The sequence below is a fragment of the Haemaphysalis longicornis genome, unplaced genomic scaffold (assembly GCF_048455015.1).
Source record: "Haemaphysalis longicornis isolate Haplotype H1 unplaced genomic scaffold, Haemaphysalis longicornis Haplotype H1 scaffold_4, whole genome shotgun sequence".
In the NCBI taxonomy this organism is placed as follows: Eukaryota; Metazoa; Arthropoda; class Arachnida; order Ixodida; family Ixodidae; genus Haemaphysalis; species Haemaphysalis longicornis.
Genome location: NW_027526361.1, coordinates 69,251,752 through 69,263,096, shown reverse-complemented (window position 1 = coordinate 69,263,096; position 11,345 = coordinate 69,251,752).

Here is an 11,345-nt window from a genome sequence, read left to right as displayed (position 1 = left end):
TTTGTACTGTATCTTAGCTGACACCTAAGCCCTAGAAGAATGCGAAATATACATATTTGGCTTGAAAAAGCTGTTTACTTTGGACTAAGTTGCATTTCTTGCTTGTTAGAGGCAGTGCTTTGGTCACAAGCATACTGTTGTCATGATACTAGTAGGGTTTGTATAGCACGCAACTGTGAATTTTACCTCAGATAAACGTTCCGGCTGGAAACGGTCATTTTCTGCCCAAGTGGAAACAGATATGTCTCCGTATCTCAAATGTACGTAATCATACCGGCGAATAAAATTTGCTTAGTGTTTTGAAAAGCATTGTATCAGTGCTAATAGTTGGTTTGGTATGTATTTTAATGCGAGTCTTGTTTCTTTTACATGCAGCCAAAACCCAGAACAGGATGCGGCGGATGAAGCCAAAGTCTCTGTGTGCCACTCCAGGTATCTCAGACCAACTTTTATATAGAACTGTGCTCCGATAGGCAACTGTTGGGAACTGTCAGGGACCACACTGCTCCGGCGGTTTCGGTTTTCCAATTGTTGGTATCACTGTGGGCCATATGTCAAGGCTGCGTTAGAATGATGCTTGCGGTTTCCTTCTGATACCAATGCATCCGCCAGGCTGGCAAATGACCTCAGTTTATTCCAACAGGAAAGCAGATATATTGGAAAAGTGGAGTCTCATAGACAGCTTCTCAACGCCTATCGGAACACCGTTTTATATAAACAGCTGGTCTGAAGGTACCTGGAACGGCGCACCGGATAAATCCATAATAATTTTTCGTGGATCAGTGTTCCAGTTACTTACACTACCCGTTTATTTGGAACAGTGATCCGTATACTTTTATTTGGAACGCCGATCCAGATAATTTAGCTGCAAAAATATGTGGTGCTCTGTTCCACTTACATTTTCAGGGTATGTAGAACACGGTTCCAAATATATAAGTGGAACTTTTTTGCAAAAAAGTTCCAGTTACTAAGTGGATCTTATGTGGATCCAGATTAAGAGTGTAGTCGCATCATGGTGGCATCCTGTAATTCCGCGTCGCTTTGAACCTGTCACATGACGCTTCCCTTTGAATTCATCCTACCGTATTATCCTGTAGGCTCATAGCTCCGGGAAATTAGCGCCTGTTTAGGTGCCGTGCAATGCCCAGTCAGACGGCGAACCAACCCGGCGCAGAGCCACAGGTTTTTATACGATGACGAACGCACAGTCAAACGTGCGTTCGGTCCATACAATAAGTACACTCGGTGACGACTTATGGCTTACTGAACACCTCAGAAGAACATTTAGGTCTGTAAAATAAGCCATGGAAAGAAGAACTATACGAAACGATCGTCTTGCAATGGGTTAGGAAGCAAATTAAGCGCTTGTACCGCCGTCTTTCTTAACTTTGTTCCCTTTCCCGCTGTAGCCATTAAGCAGTGTGGAAGGGAAGGCATTTAGGATGAGCTAAGAGGAAGAAATGTTGTTTGGCTGGGCCTCTAAGGCGGAGAACTGACAGCCCGTGGACCACCAAGAGAAGCAGCCTATAGCAGCCATCCAGCCACCTCGCACGAAATCATCGAAATTTGTTCGCGTGGACCGGTAACCCCTTAGACTGCATTTAGTTGAACAAAGAACGGAAATATGGAATCCGAAGCTGAATTATGTCTTCGAGACTACAGGAGCGGGAGTTAGACACCCCTCGTGACTGGGTGCTCCCCACAAACGTGAATAACGAATGTCCTGAGAGAGAGAGAGAGAGAGAGAGAGAGAGAGAGAGAGAGAGAGAGAGAGAGAGGAAAAGGTCTATTGAAGGGAAAAGAGACCCGTCGGTCTGAGAGACTATTCTTTGGCCTGGTACGTAGATTAGTCTCCAGAATTCCGCCCATCACTCTCCTCTCCTTTCAGTTACCCCAGGCGTTCTAAGAAATCGGGAGAATGGAGAGGGTTCGTGAAGAAATATTTCTATTTTCAAACACTTCTTAATCGAGCTATGCATTCAAACTGAGGAGAAATGAACCACCACACCACGAGCAAGTGCATTTCATCATCATATGATTGCCATTTTATTTATGTTCCTTTTTCTTCACATAAATACATGATGTTCGAGGAAGTGTAGTAATATCTTCACCACAGTTTGTGCTTTATAGTTAGCCGTCAATAGAATCTGGTTTTGTCCTCGAATTGTTCGCCGCAAGGTGCGAGATAACACTGATCAGTTCGAGAGCGCCTAACTGAGGGTACAATATAATATTATCTACCCACAAGCCTTCACAACAATCACAGCGTAGCTGGAATAAAACGTGCGTCGTAAGCGAGAGCTGAGATGTGCAGGATACACTGTAAACGGCAGGCAAAAGCAAACGTTTGCCAACAGGGCCGAATACGTATTTATAGAATCCCCTTACGCAGGTTACACAGCGAGCTTAAATATTGCTGGGAGCCACTGGGGACTAATCAATTATCTTCTCGGGGAAAAAAAAGGGTAGCAGCGTCAGCCGCACCCTGCGCGGCTTGTGAAGGGAGCACCCGCCGGCAGGGAAAAAAGAAGTAGTGCAATAATTTTTAAGCCCGAGACTACTTGGCTTGCAGCGGCTTCGGGCTCAGGTAAATTACCCGTGTCCATTATTTTTCTACGAGCTTATAGGAAGACGTATGGCGCAGCGTAAATAACAACACCAGTCGGAAACAAATGTTACCAATGTTTTGCTTCCTTTTGTTTCACTGCAGCGCACAGATACACAGCCACGAAGCACACTTGCCAGGCGGTGTATGCTCGCGGAGCGTACCGCCTAAGTGCCGTCCGAAAATGGAAAATTTATGCGTTCCAAATTGCCATCGTTGCTTCTGTCGGACTTTTTTTTTTGTTCGCTCATTGCTTCTAGGAGCGGTTTCGACGAAGAAACAAAAAACTCTCATAAAGAACAAATTACAAAAAAAAATCTTTCAAATTTTATATGTGTATGTATAGTCTTTATTTCGGTACGGCAGCTCGTAACACATTTTTTTTTATCAGAGGCAGCAGCAGGGAATTTGGGAATTGAGGCGGCTATGCTTAACCGATGCCACGTGGGAAAGAGTTTTAAGTGCGTTTTGAAAAACCCAAACACGCACGCTCACACATACGCACACACACAAATGTAAGTTGCTTTGCTGAAACGAGGTACCGAGTTATAATTAATTGTGAAACTTTATTATCAGGCAAGGCTACGATCCCACATTACGTGGCGCATAAGTTGCAACGTGCATGACGGTGATTCGGTAATGTTGAATTCCAATGGCAGATCGGGAGCGGTCGCCGGCCTCCGCCGCAGAGCAAGCTGCTCCCTCGAAGATCAGGTGCTCTGAAACTGCCTTTGAAACGCACGCGTTCCCGCCGTAGCAAATGCTGACGCATGGAGGGAACATGAATTTCCCAGCAGCCCTTACGTTGAGCCCTTCCAAGAACGTCTGCTTCCCTGCAAGCGTTCTCTTCTTGCCGGGTCTCAGCTAAAGTATTTCATCGGCATTTTTGCCAATAAAGGAACCTTAGTATTCTTGACAGCACCCGACGGCGCCCGTGACGAAAGTTTCGTCGGCCTTTCCGCAGGCAGGCGAAAAAAAAAAAAAGAAAGAAAGAAAGAAGCGCCGGAGGTGCATTTACACGCCATGTCAATCCAGTCGTTGTCCTCGCCACTTGATTGCGAGTTTCAGCTGTCGCCCTCTTTCACGAAGTAGCAAGCATGAACGCGACACGGCGTTCAGCATCTATTTCCCCCCTGTGACTATGGCCGTTGCGAGTATTTGCCGGAGCGGGCGTAATGGGTATTCGAAAAGGGGCGTAGAGCGGAAGCAGACGGCGGCGACGTCACAAGAGAAGGCAAGTTCCCCCGCGACTCCCGGCCGACTCCGACGATTTCGGGGGAGTAACTTTTCTTGCTCCACAGAGCGATCTCGGCTTCGACGGCGCTCTCGATCTGCCATTGGAACGCGTTTGCTCCAAACGGAGCAAAATAGCTGCTCGGAAAGTGCTCCGGATCTCCCATTGGAATTCAACATAGAGCGTTTGACACCGAACCTGTATATTCAGTTCAGTTCAGTTCAGTTTCTCGGTTTCCCCATATAGAGAGACTCAACGAACGTAGTGTCGAAAAGATCGCCCGCACTCGCTCCAAAGCTAGTGTAAAATGCTCTGTACCTCCACCCCATTTCCCTTCCCTCCCCTGAGCACCGCTGTCAAGCTTGCACTCTGACGACAAGCTTTGACTGCATGGTGAAACAGCATTAAAGGGAAGCTGAAGCGCTTTCCAAAAAAATTGAGTTAGATTAACAGTTATATAGTTTCTTGCGCGCTGATTCCGAATATCACATTGAAATTTATCGTACATGAGTCCAAGTGGCATTTATCTTGCAAAAAGCGCGGCCCCGTTTGAAAGACGCGCGCTTTTCGTCTTTTGACGCCCCTGATTGGTTGCGCCCGTCATGACGTCAAAGGAGGACACCCTTCGGCCGCGCGTGTTGTCGGAAGCATTGCGAACGATCACACGGTTGCCTCTGCGGCAATTTAGCTTGCAGTTTAATTTTCGCACATGACTGGAAGTTTGTTTTATAATTTCCCGTGCTGTTGGTTCAATTATCTTGGAGCTTAAATTTGCTTTACACGACAGAGAACCCCAAAGCAGTGACTGTGACGTCGACTAGTGGGTTCCATCAAAATATTTTTGAATTAGGCAACCAGCATAGGGGGATTTTATGCCTTATGTTAATATTAGGTACTGCCTTAACTGTTCCTTATTATACACAAAACCATTTATGCCGAAGATTAATGGGCGTTTTATAAACAATCTACCAACGAAAAGCACGTACGTGCACTGCGCGAAAAAAAATAAAAAAAGCCGCCCCCATCTTCCCACGGGGGGAACTCGAGTAAATGCGTCGCATCTACTCGAGTCAAGCAAAGCGTCACGTCAAGCGAAAGCCAAGCAAAGACGCCCTTGACTGAACTCCGAACGCGCGCTACGCCGCTTATATACGTTGAGGGGACTGCGTAAGCCGGTCCCAGTCGACGACGTTGGCGTACTTGTAAAGTGGCGTGGACTCTAGGTGTTTGAGCCAAGCGCGGATGTTGCTTCGCCGGAGAACGGCACACCGGTTATATGCGCAGCGCGCCCGAAGGAGAGGAAAGCGCGGAAGAGAGAGTACTGCACATGCGCCGGCCCCAGCGCGTCTGCCGCGGCTATGACGCAACGTGCCGCGGCTATGACGCAACACAATCCAACGCAATCCACTTTAATCCAATCCAATCCAATCCAATCCAAATCCAATCCAAGCCAAGCCAATCCAAGCCAATCCAATCGAATCCAATCCAATGCCCCTCGCGAGAGAGTGTTCGCTATCGCCTCGACTCGACGCGCATGCGCAGTGAGCGTGCGGACTACGGACGCCAACGCGGGTGACATCGTGAGTTACTGAAATGCTCTGCATTTAATAACGTTCATGCGCTGTAAACATATATGCAAGACACATCTTGCCGGTACACGCATAAACCAACAAGCAGACTCTGCTTCCGCATTTCCTTTGTTCGTTGTCGCCCACCCCAGCCCCGTTACTCATCCCCGTACACAGACCCACACGCGCGCGCCATTTCGGCAGCGGCGCTACGGCGCCTCCGCGATTGCTAGCTGCACTTCGATGAGTGGCGTCTTACTGCTTCACATGCATTTATTCTGAAAACACTGCAGCATACTAGTTCCTGCTCAGCATTATTGGCTGTAGTAGGGCTTGATTTTCGCTTGTGCGTTGCGCATTCTGCTAAAATATTACGGCCAACTCGTTATAATTAACAGACCAGTCGGACAAGGCAGTTACGTTGTAGTTACGTTACTTTAGGTAACAATCACCAAACGTTTGTGATAATGAATCGTTGGCCTGTTTCAACATTTCTAGATTTAAGCATTTACCGCGCTAGTCGGACAGAGGCCGTATATTTACTCTTCGCTCCTAATTTTTTTAGTATCATCATTATATATATATCACCGACTATCATTGGAGCACACTTGAGGTTCAGTGACAACAAGTGCTTGCCAGGTTATAATATGCATGCCACGCGGAATCTTGGGCAAAAAATTAGGCCCCCGCAGTCAACACAAATTATGGCACGGTGGTGGTTCGGAGTGGTTTTTTTTTTTAATTCCAGACAAACATCACCTTATCGTGACGTGTATACTTGCAAAATAAGTAATCTGGTTGTCTTGGTTCTTTTACTTTGTAGGAATACTGTTTACCTCTTAGCCGGGAGAGAACTTCTATCAGGATTGGCCCCTTGTTTTAGTTTCGCCAAAAAAATGTTTTTTTGAACACTGTCCTGAGCCCATAGGGAAAGAAAACCGACGCGTTTAACGAAACAAGTATTTCCTGAACAAATGTGACTTGGTTTCTGGAATGGAACGAAACATCCCCGGCCAAAGTACAGCAGTATTCCCCATCCTTCCTATATCTCGAATCTAATGTGAACATTCACGACCGTCGCATAAAAAAAAAAAAACCGCATTGGAGCGGTTTACAAAGTATTTAACGTAGTGTAGTATATTCTCTGTCATCAAGCACAGCCACCTCGGCTGTCGCTTCCGTATGTTATCAAGCATCCCGGCATGGCATTATTCTGCTTAGGAATACGGCATGATAACGTATGCCTCGTTTGGCGTTCGTGCATACTTTTTGAACACAAAAATTGTACAAATGAGTGCTATCAACCACAACAACAAGTATCATTCACAAGGAAACACGGCGAAAAGAGCATGGCCGAGGCGGCCGATCCGGCCGGAAGTCCAGGTATGACGTTTTTCAGCCGGTTTTCGCCCGCGCTCTTCGGTCTTCCGGCATCCCGCGGCGAGATGGGGGCGGGGCATCGGGCCACTTTTGTTTGCTCATTGCGCCGCTTCTATTGCATGTATTGCGAAAATATTTCGTACACATGAACTATTCAATGTGTACTTGCTGCTAGTCAACTTTTCTTTTAATTCTAAAACCGCTTCACCTTCCCTTTAAGAAGCCGGGCGGTCTCAAGGCGTCCTGGAATAAGGGCTCTCTCTCTCTCTCTCTCTCTCTCTCTCTCTCTCTCTCTCTCTCTCTCTCTCTCTCTCTCTCTCTCTCTCTCTCTCTCTCTCTCTCTCTCTCTCTCTCTCTCTCTCTCTCTCTCTCTCTCTCTCTCTCTCTCTCTCTCTTCTAACGCAGGTATTCCGGAAAACATTACACTAACTTGGCCAATACTCCGAATTCAATTTACTTTCCATAATTAGTTAGTTCACAGTAAAATTGTATAGGTGCATGGTATCATTGAAAAGTTTCGCAGGCGATTTCTTCGCTTGGCAACACTGAAAACCGCCATATCCGTGGTCACTGTGCCAGCGCATGCGTTTTGCGCCCGCATCTCGCAGGAAAAAAAAACAGCTTCAATCGTCTGCTGCGTTTCAACCCGATTATTGGTAGTGGCATCAACAGATATATTATTAATCGCACTCACATTATGTGGTGGCGCTCTACATTCCCTCGAGCACTTCGCATCACCGGAGGATGAAACAGCGGCTGCGACCGGCGCGCATAAGCCCGACGCTGCAGTCGGCGGCCTCCGCGGATGTCGGCGCAAGTCCACCCGCACTGTATCCACGACTTTATGTCTGGTAAGTGCCCTCTAATACGTGGTTAAGTAGAAAAACCGAATGATTTCTTTGGAGAAATGTTTCTCGCGTACGCCGATTTAGCGCTGACTTTATCGCGCGCTAAATTTTTCACACTCAACAAAACAACTCAACTCAGACATCAGAGCGCGGCGGCTGGCAATCAGCTGATCTGCGGCGGCGAATTCATACGCGTCTGGCGATAGGTAGATAGTACTGTGCTGCACTCAACAGTACTTGGCGTCGAGGCATTACTTTGCGTTCAGTGGGCGACAGTTTGGAAATGATGCAGTTCCGGCTGTCAAACGGACCACTGCGTTCACGTTGCAACCTTTGTGCCACGACCAACTCGCACAAGCTCGTAGGTGTGCGGAAAGGCTGGGGTCGAATTGCAGCACTCATGAGCGGAACCGTGACTTTTCGCGTGACCAACGCTATCGCGATACAACTTACTATCGAATCACTCGCACACGCCTTGCACGAAAACATAGGCTTACGTCGCGGCCTACAGCCTGAATGGCCGCCATTAAGGCATGGAGAAGAAGAGGGGTGCCTGATCTGGGGTCCGTGCGGGCCGTGCGCACAACGTCGCCTTAGCAGCAGACGCTTGGCCACGGATATGGCGGTGCACACACATGATTTCCTGCATGTGTTCCACGCCAATGAATACCTCCTATGCGTTACAGAATTCCTGACTGCTGTTAATGCATGGCCGCTTTCTGATGCAGCATGCTTACAAAAAATGGATGTACCTCTTGTTTTGTCAAAACTATCGCGAAACAATTTATACGAAAATTATCCGTTAATACGTCTCTAACTTTGCGCCGAGTTTCATCCGCTTTTCAGAATTACGCAGTTCACATAGAGGCAGTGTTGTGGAATTCCCGTCTTCTTTCAATACTCAGCCTTCTACGTATACGTACGCATGGACAGCTGGACAGCATGGAAATGCAGCTGTTCAGCGGCGGCTATGCGGTTATGATGTTCAGCCAAATTACTATATTTTATACTACGTGCCCTAAAGGTATCGCTTGTTATCGTCGAAGTTATCGCACATGCGGGAATTAACCGGGGAGAGGGAGGCAGTTGACCTTGCAGATATATTAGCGACCTGGTACTGACCCTGATACTGGCCTTACCCTTTTTGGTCAATCCTCTGCGCATGACCTGCTATCGGCGTCGGCGCAACCCATTTTTTGGAACACAGAACCCAATATCGCACCTTGTTACGAGCGTTGGCTTGCGTCGTGCATGGCTAACTGCCCAAATCTCTCTGCATTAGCAATTGTTTAGGAGCTTTACGCAAATTGTTCGTGTAATCGGTTGAGCGTCCGTTGGCTACATATTCGCCCCTTCCCCCTTCCCCCCTCCTGGCGCTCCTCCAAAGCCATGTGGAATAAAATTAAAGCCGTTCCACTCAATGCGAAAGCTGTCGGAAGTGCAGAGCAGTGATTCCCCAGAATGGCCTGTGGCGCCGTTATCTGCTCACTGCTGCCACCCAATGAAATTCAAATTTCCCGCCTCCGTAGTGCTCGCGCGCCCCCTGCCTGAAACAGCGCCAGCGGAAGTTCTGTTCTTTTTGTGCTTGCTTTTCCTCCCGCACGTGCCGGCGTTGCACTGCTATTTTCTTGCGTTTACTATCGCAAAACCAACCCAACGAGCGTTACGAACTAAATGAACATGGGTGCTGCCGGTTAATTAAGTATATTTTGCCTCAAATGTGCCTACAGTTTTCTTTGCGCTAAACAACGGAGAGATGCATGACAAGCGCCAGCGGTTCACGGGTTTCGAACGCTTAAGCCTATATAAACCGCTTGGCTTTCGAAGCCTCTGGGTTCCCCCGCGACGACGGAACGCCGTGTGGCTCTACTTGGGTCCAGCGAGCGAGCTACAACGACAAGGTGAACCCTTAAATGCTCTTCACTTAAAAAGGCGTCCAACACAAACGAATTGACACTTGCCCTCACAACTCTTCAGCATTTCCCTAGCGCATATGCATAACTCCCAACGCTTCAGCTTTTTCTCGTAAGGGAACCCAACTGTTTGTGCGTGCGTCATCCGCTTGTCTCCCGTGCTGAGCAGGCTAGTGTTGTTGACTCATTTTCAGTGGAGCTAAGACGAATTACAATTGCCGTTACACAATTGTCTTATTGTTACCGGCCACGTTCCGAAGCATTTTTTTTTTCGTGTTTTTCTCTAAAACTGGGCTCTCCTATGTCTCAGTTGCCTTCGTTTCTACTTAGAACCTCTCCTTTCAAGCATTTTTCACTGATGCAATTTTCCTTTTTTTTTTCGTCATGAGGTTTCATGAGCTTAAACTCTAGAATACACTCTGATTGTCTGAAATTATTCTGTTCAAGAAAACTAAGCTTTGCAATACTACTGTTTCTCGCTAAAATATTCTGAGTTGCCTCTGGGGCAACAAAAACAAAGTTGTAAAAAAGAGTAGGTTCCTCGATTTTTTTTACATGGAGGTAGATACGTATACTGAAATTTACTGGAGTTTAATATTCTAGAGACTCCTTCTATTACCTTTCCGTCACACTGCCTACATTCAAGATCAGCGAAAAGGTAATGGGTGTCTTAAAAGCTTTGAAAAGATCGTCACGTTTTACAACCTGTCGATTTTTATAGCGCCATAAAAGGCAACGTGTTCTTCCTAGCGAGGTAAAGGTTGCATGTGTTTTAGATTGTTCACTGATCTTGCGGTTCCATCCAACACTTCCACTGTGTTTTTGCTAGCCTTTGTGTGGGGAACTTTAAATGCGCATATATATGAGACGTGAACAATATTTTCAAGTTGTCTGTGCGGGTGAACCGGGTTTGACGCATCTGTTTTTTTTTTTTTTTTTTACGGAAGTTCATTACGTGATTTTGCTTTTTCCCTCGTTGTGCCTCTTATCCAATTATACGTACATTCCTTCAGCTTCACCTTGGTAATGCTCTGCACCACACAATTCATTCACCTTCTTCACCGCGCCCACGTCTATTGGGTTTCATGCGTGAATTGTACTCAGCATTTGCTTTCAGTCGCTTCTTATTTATAGTGATAAGTTGTACTCCGGGCCGTACAGACCCTTTACGAAGATTAATTATCGATGATTTTCCTGGTGCTCCTGTTCCGCGCTACTTATTTATGACCGTACTATTTGTTACATTGTATTGGCACGTGTGTGTAAAAAGACCATTCGTTAGTCAACAAAAACCTCCCTTTTTGCAAGCTCCGTTGGGAAACTGTCCATTGAGACATGGCTGCGCAGAGAAAACAAGTGTGTGTTCCCCCGGTGCATTGCAGTCTGTGTGGTGTTGCAGATACCTGTCTGCATTGATTTATAAATTGCATACATACGGGAATATTTTGCAGCGGTTCTTCAAAATAAAATTTAGCTCGAAAACTTTGTCTTAACTCTTCGGGGTGTACGATAACTTATGGCGCCATGCTTCAAGATGATGCGAAATTCGGACATATGCTTTCTTATTCACCTTCAGAATTTTGGGAAATGCCGGGTATTAAACAGCAACGCGCAGTCAATGATTTTTTTTTTCTAAACGTTATTGCAGCCAGTTGAATATACATCGGGTTGTTCGTTTTCGGGTAAACCCAGATTTTACCCGATATTTACACCCCGAACATGGTTTAGGAGAATCGGGTTAAACCCGATTTCTCCAAGAATGGACCTGTTCAATGTAGCGATTTGCGCAATAGTGCT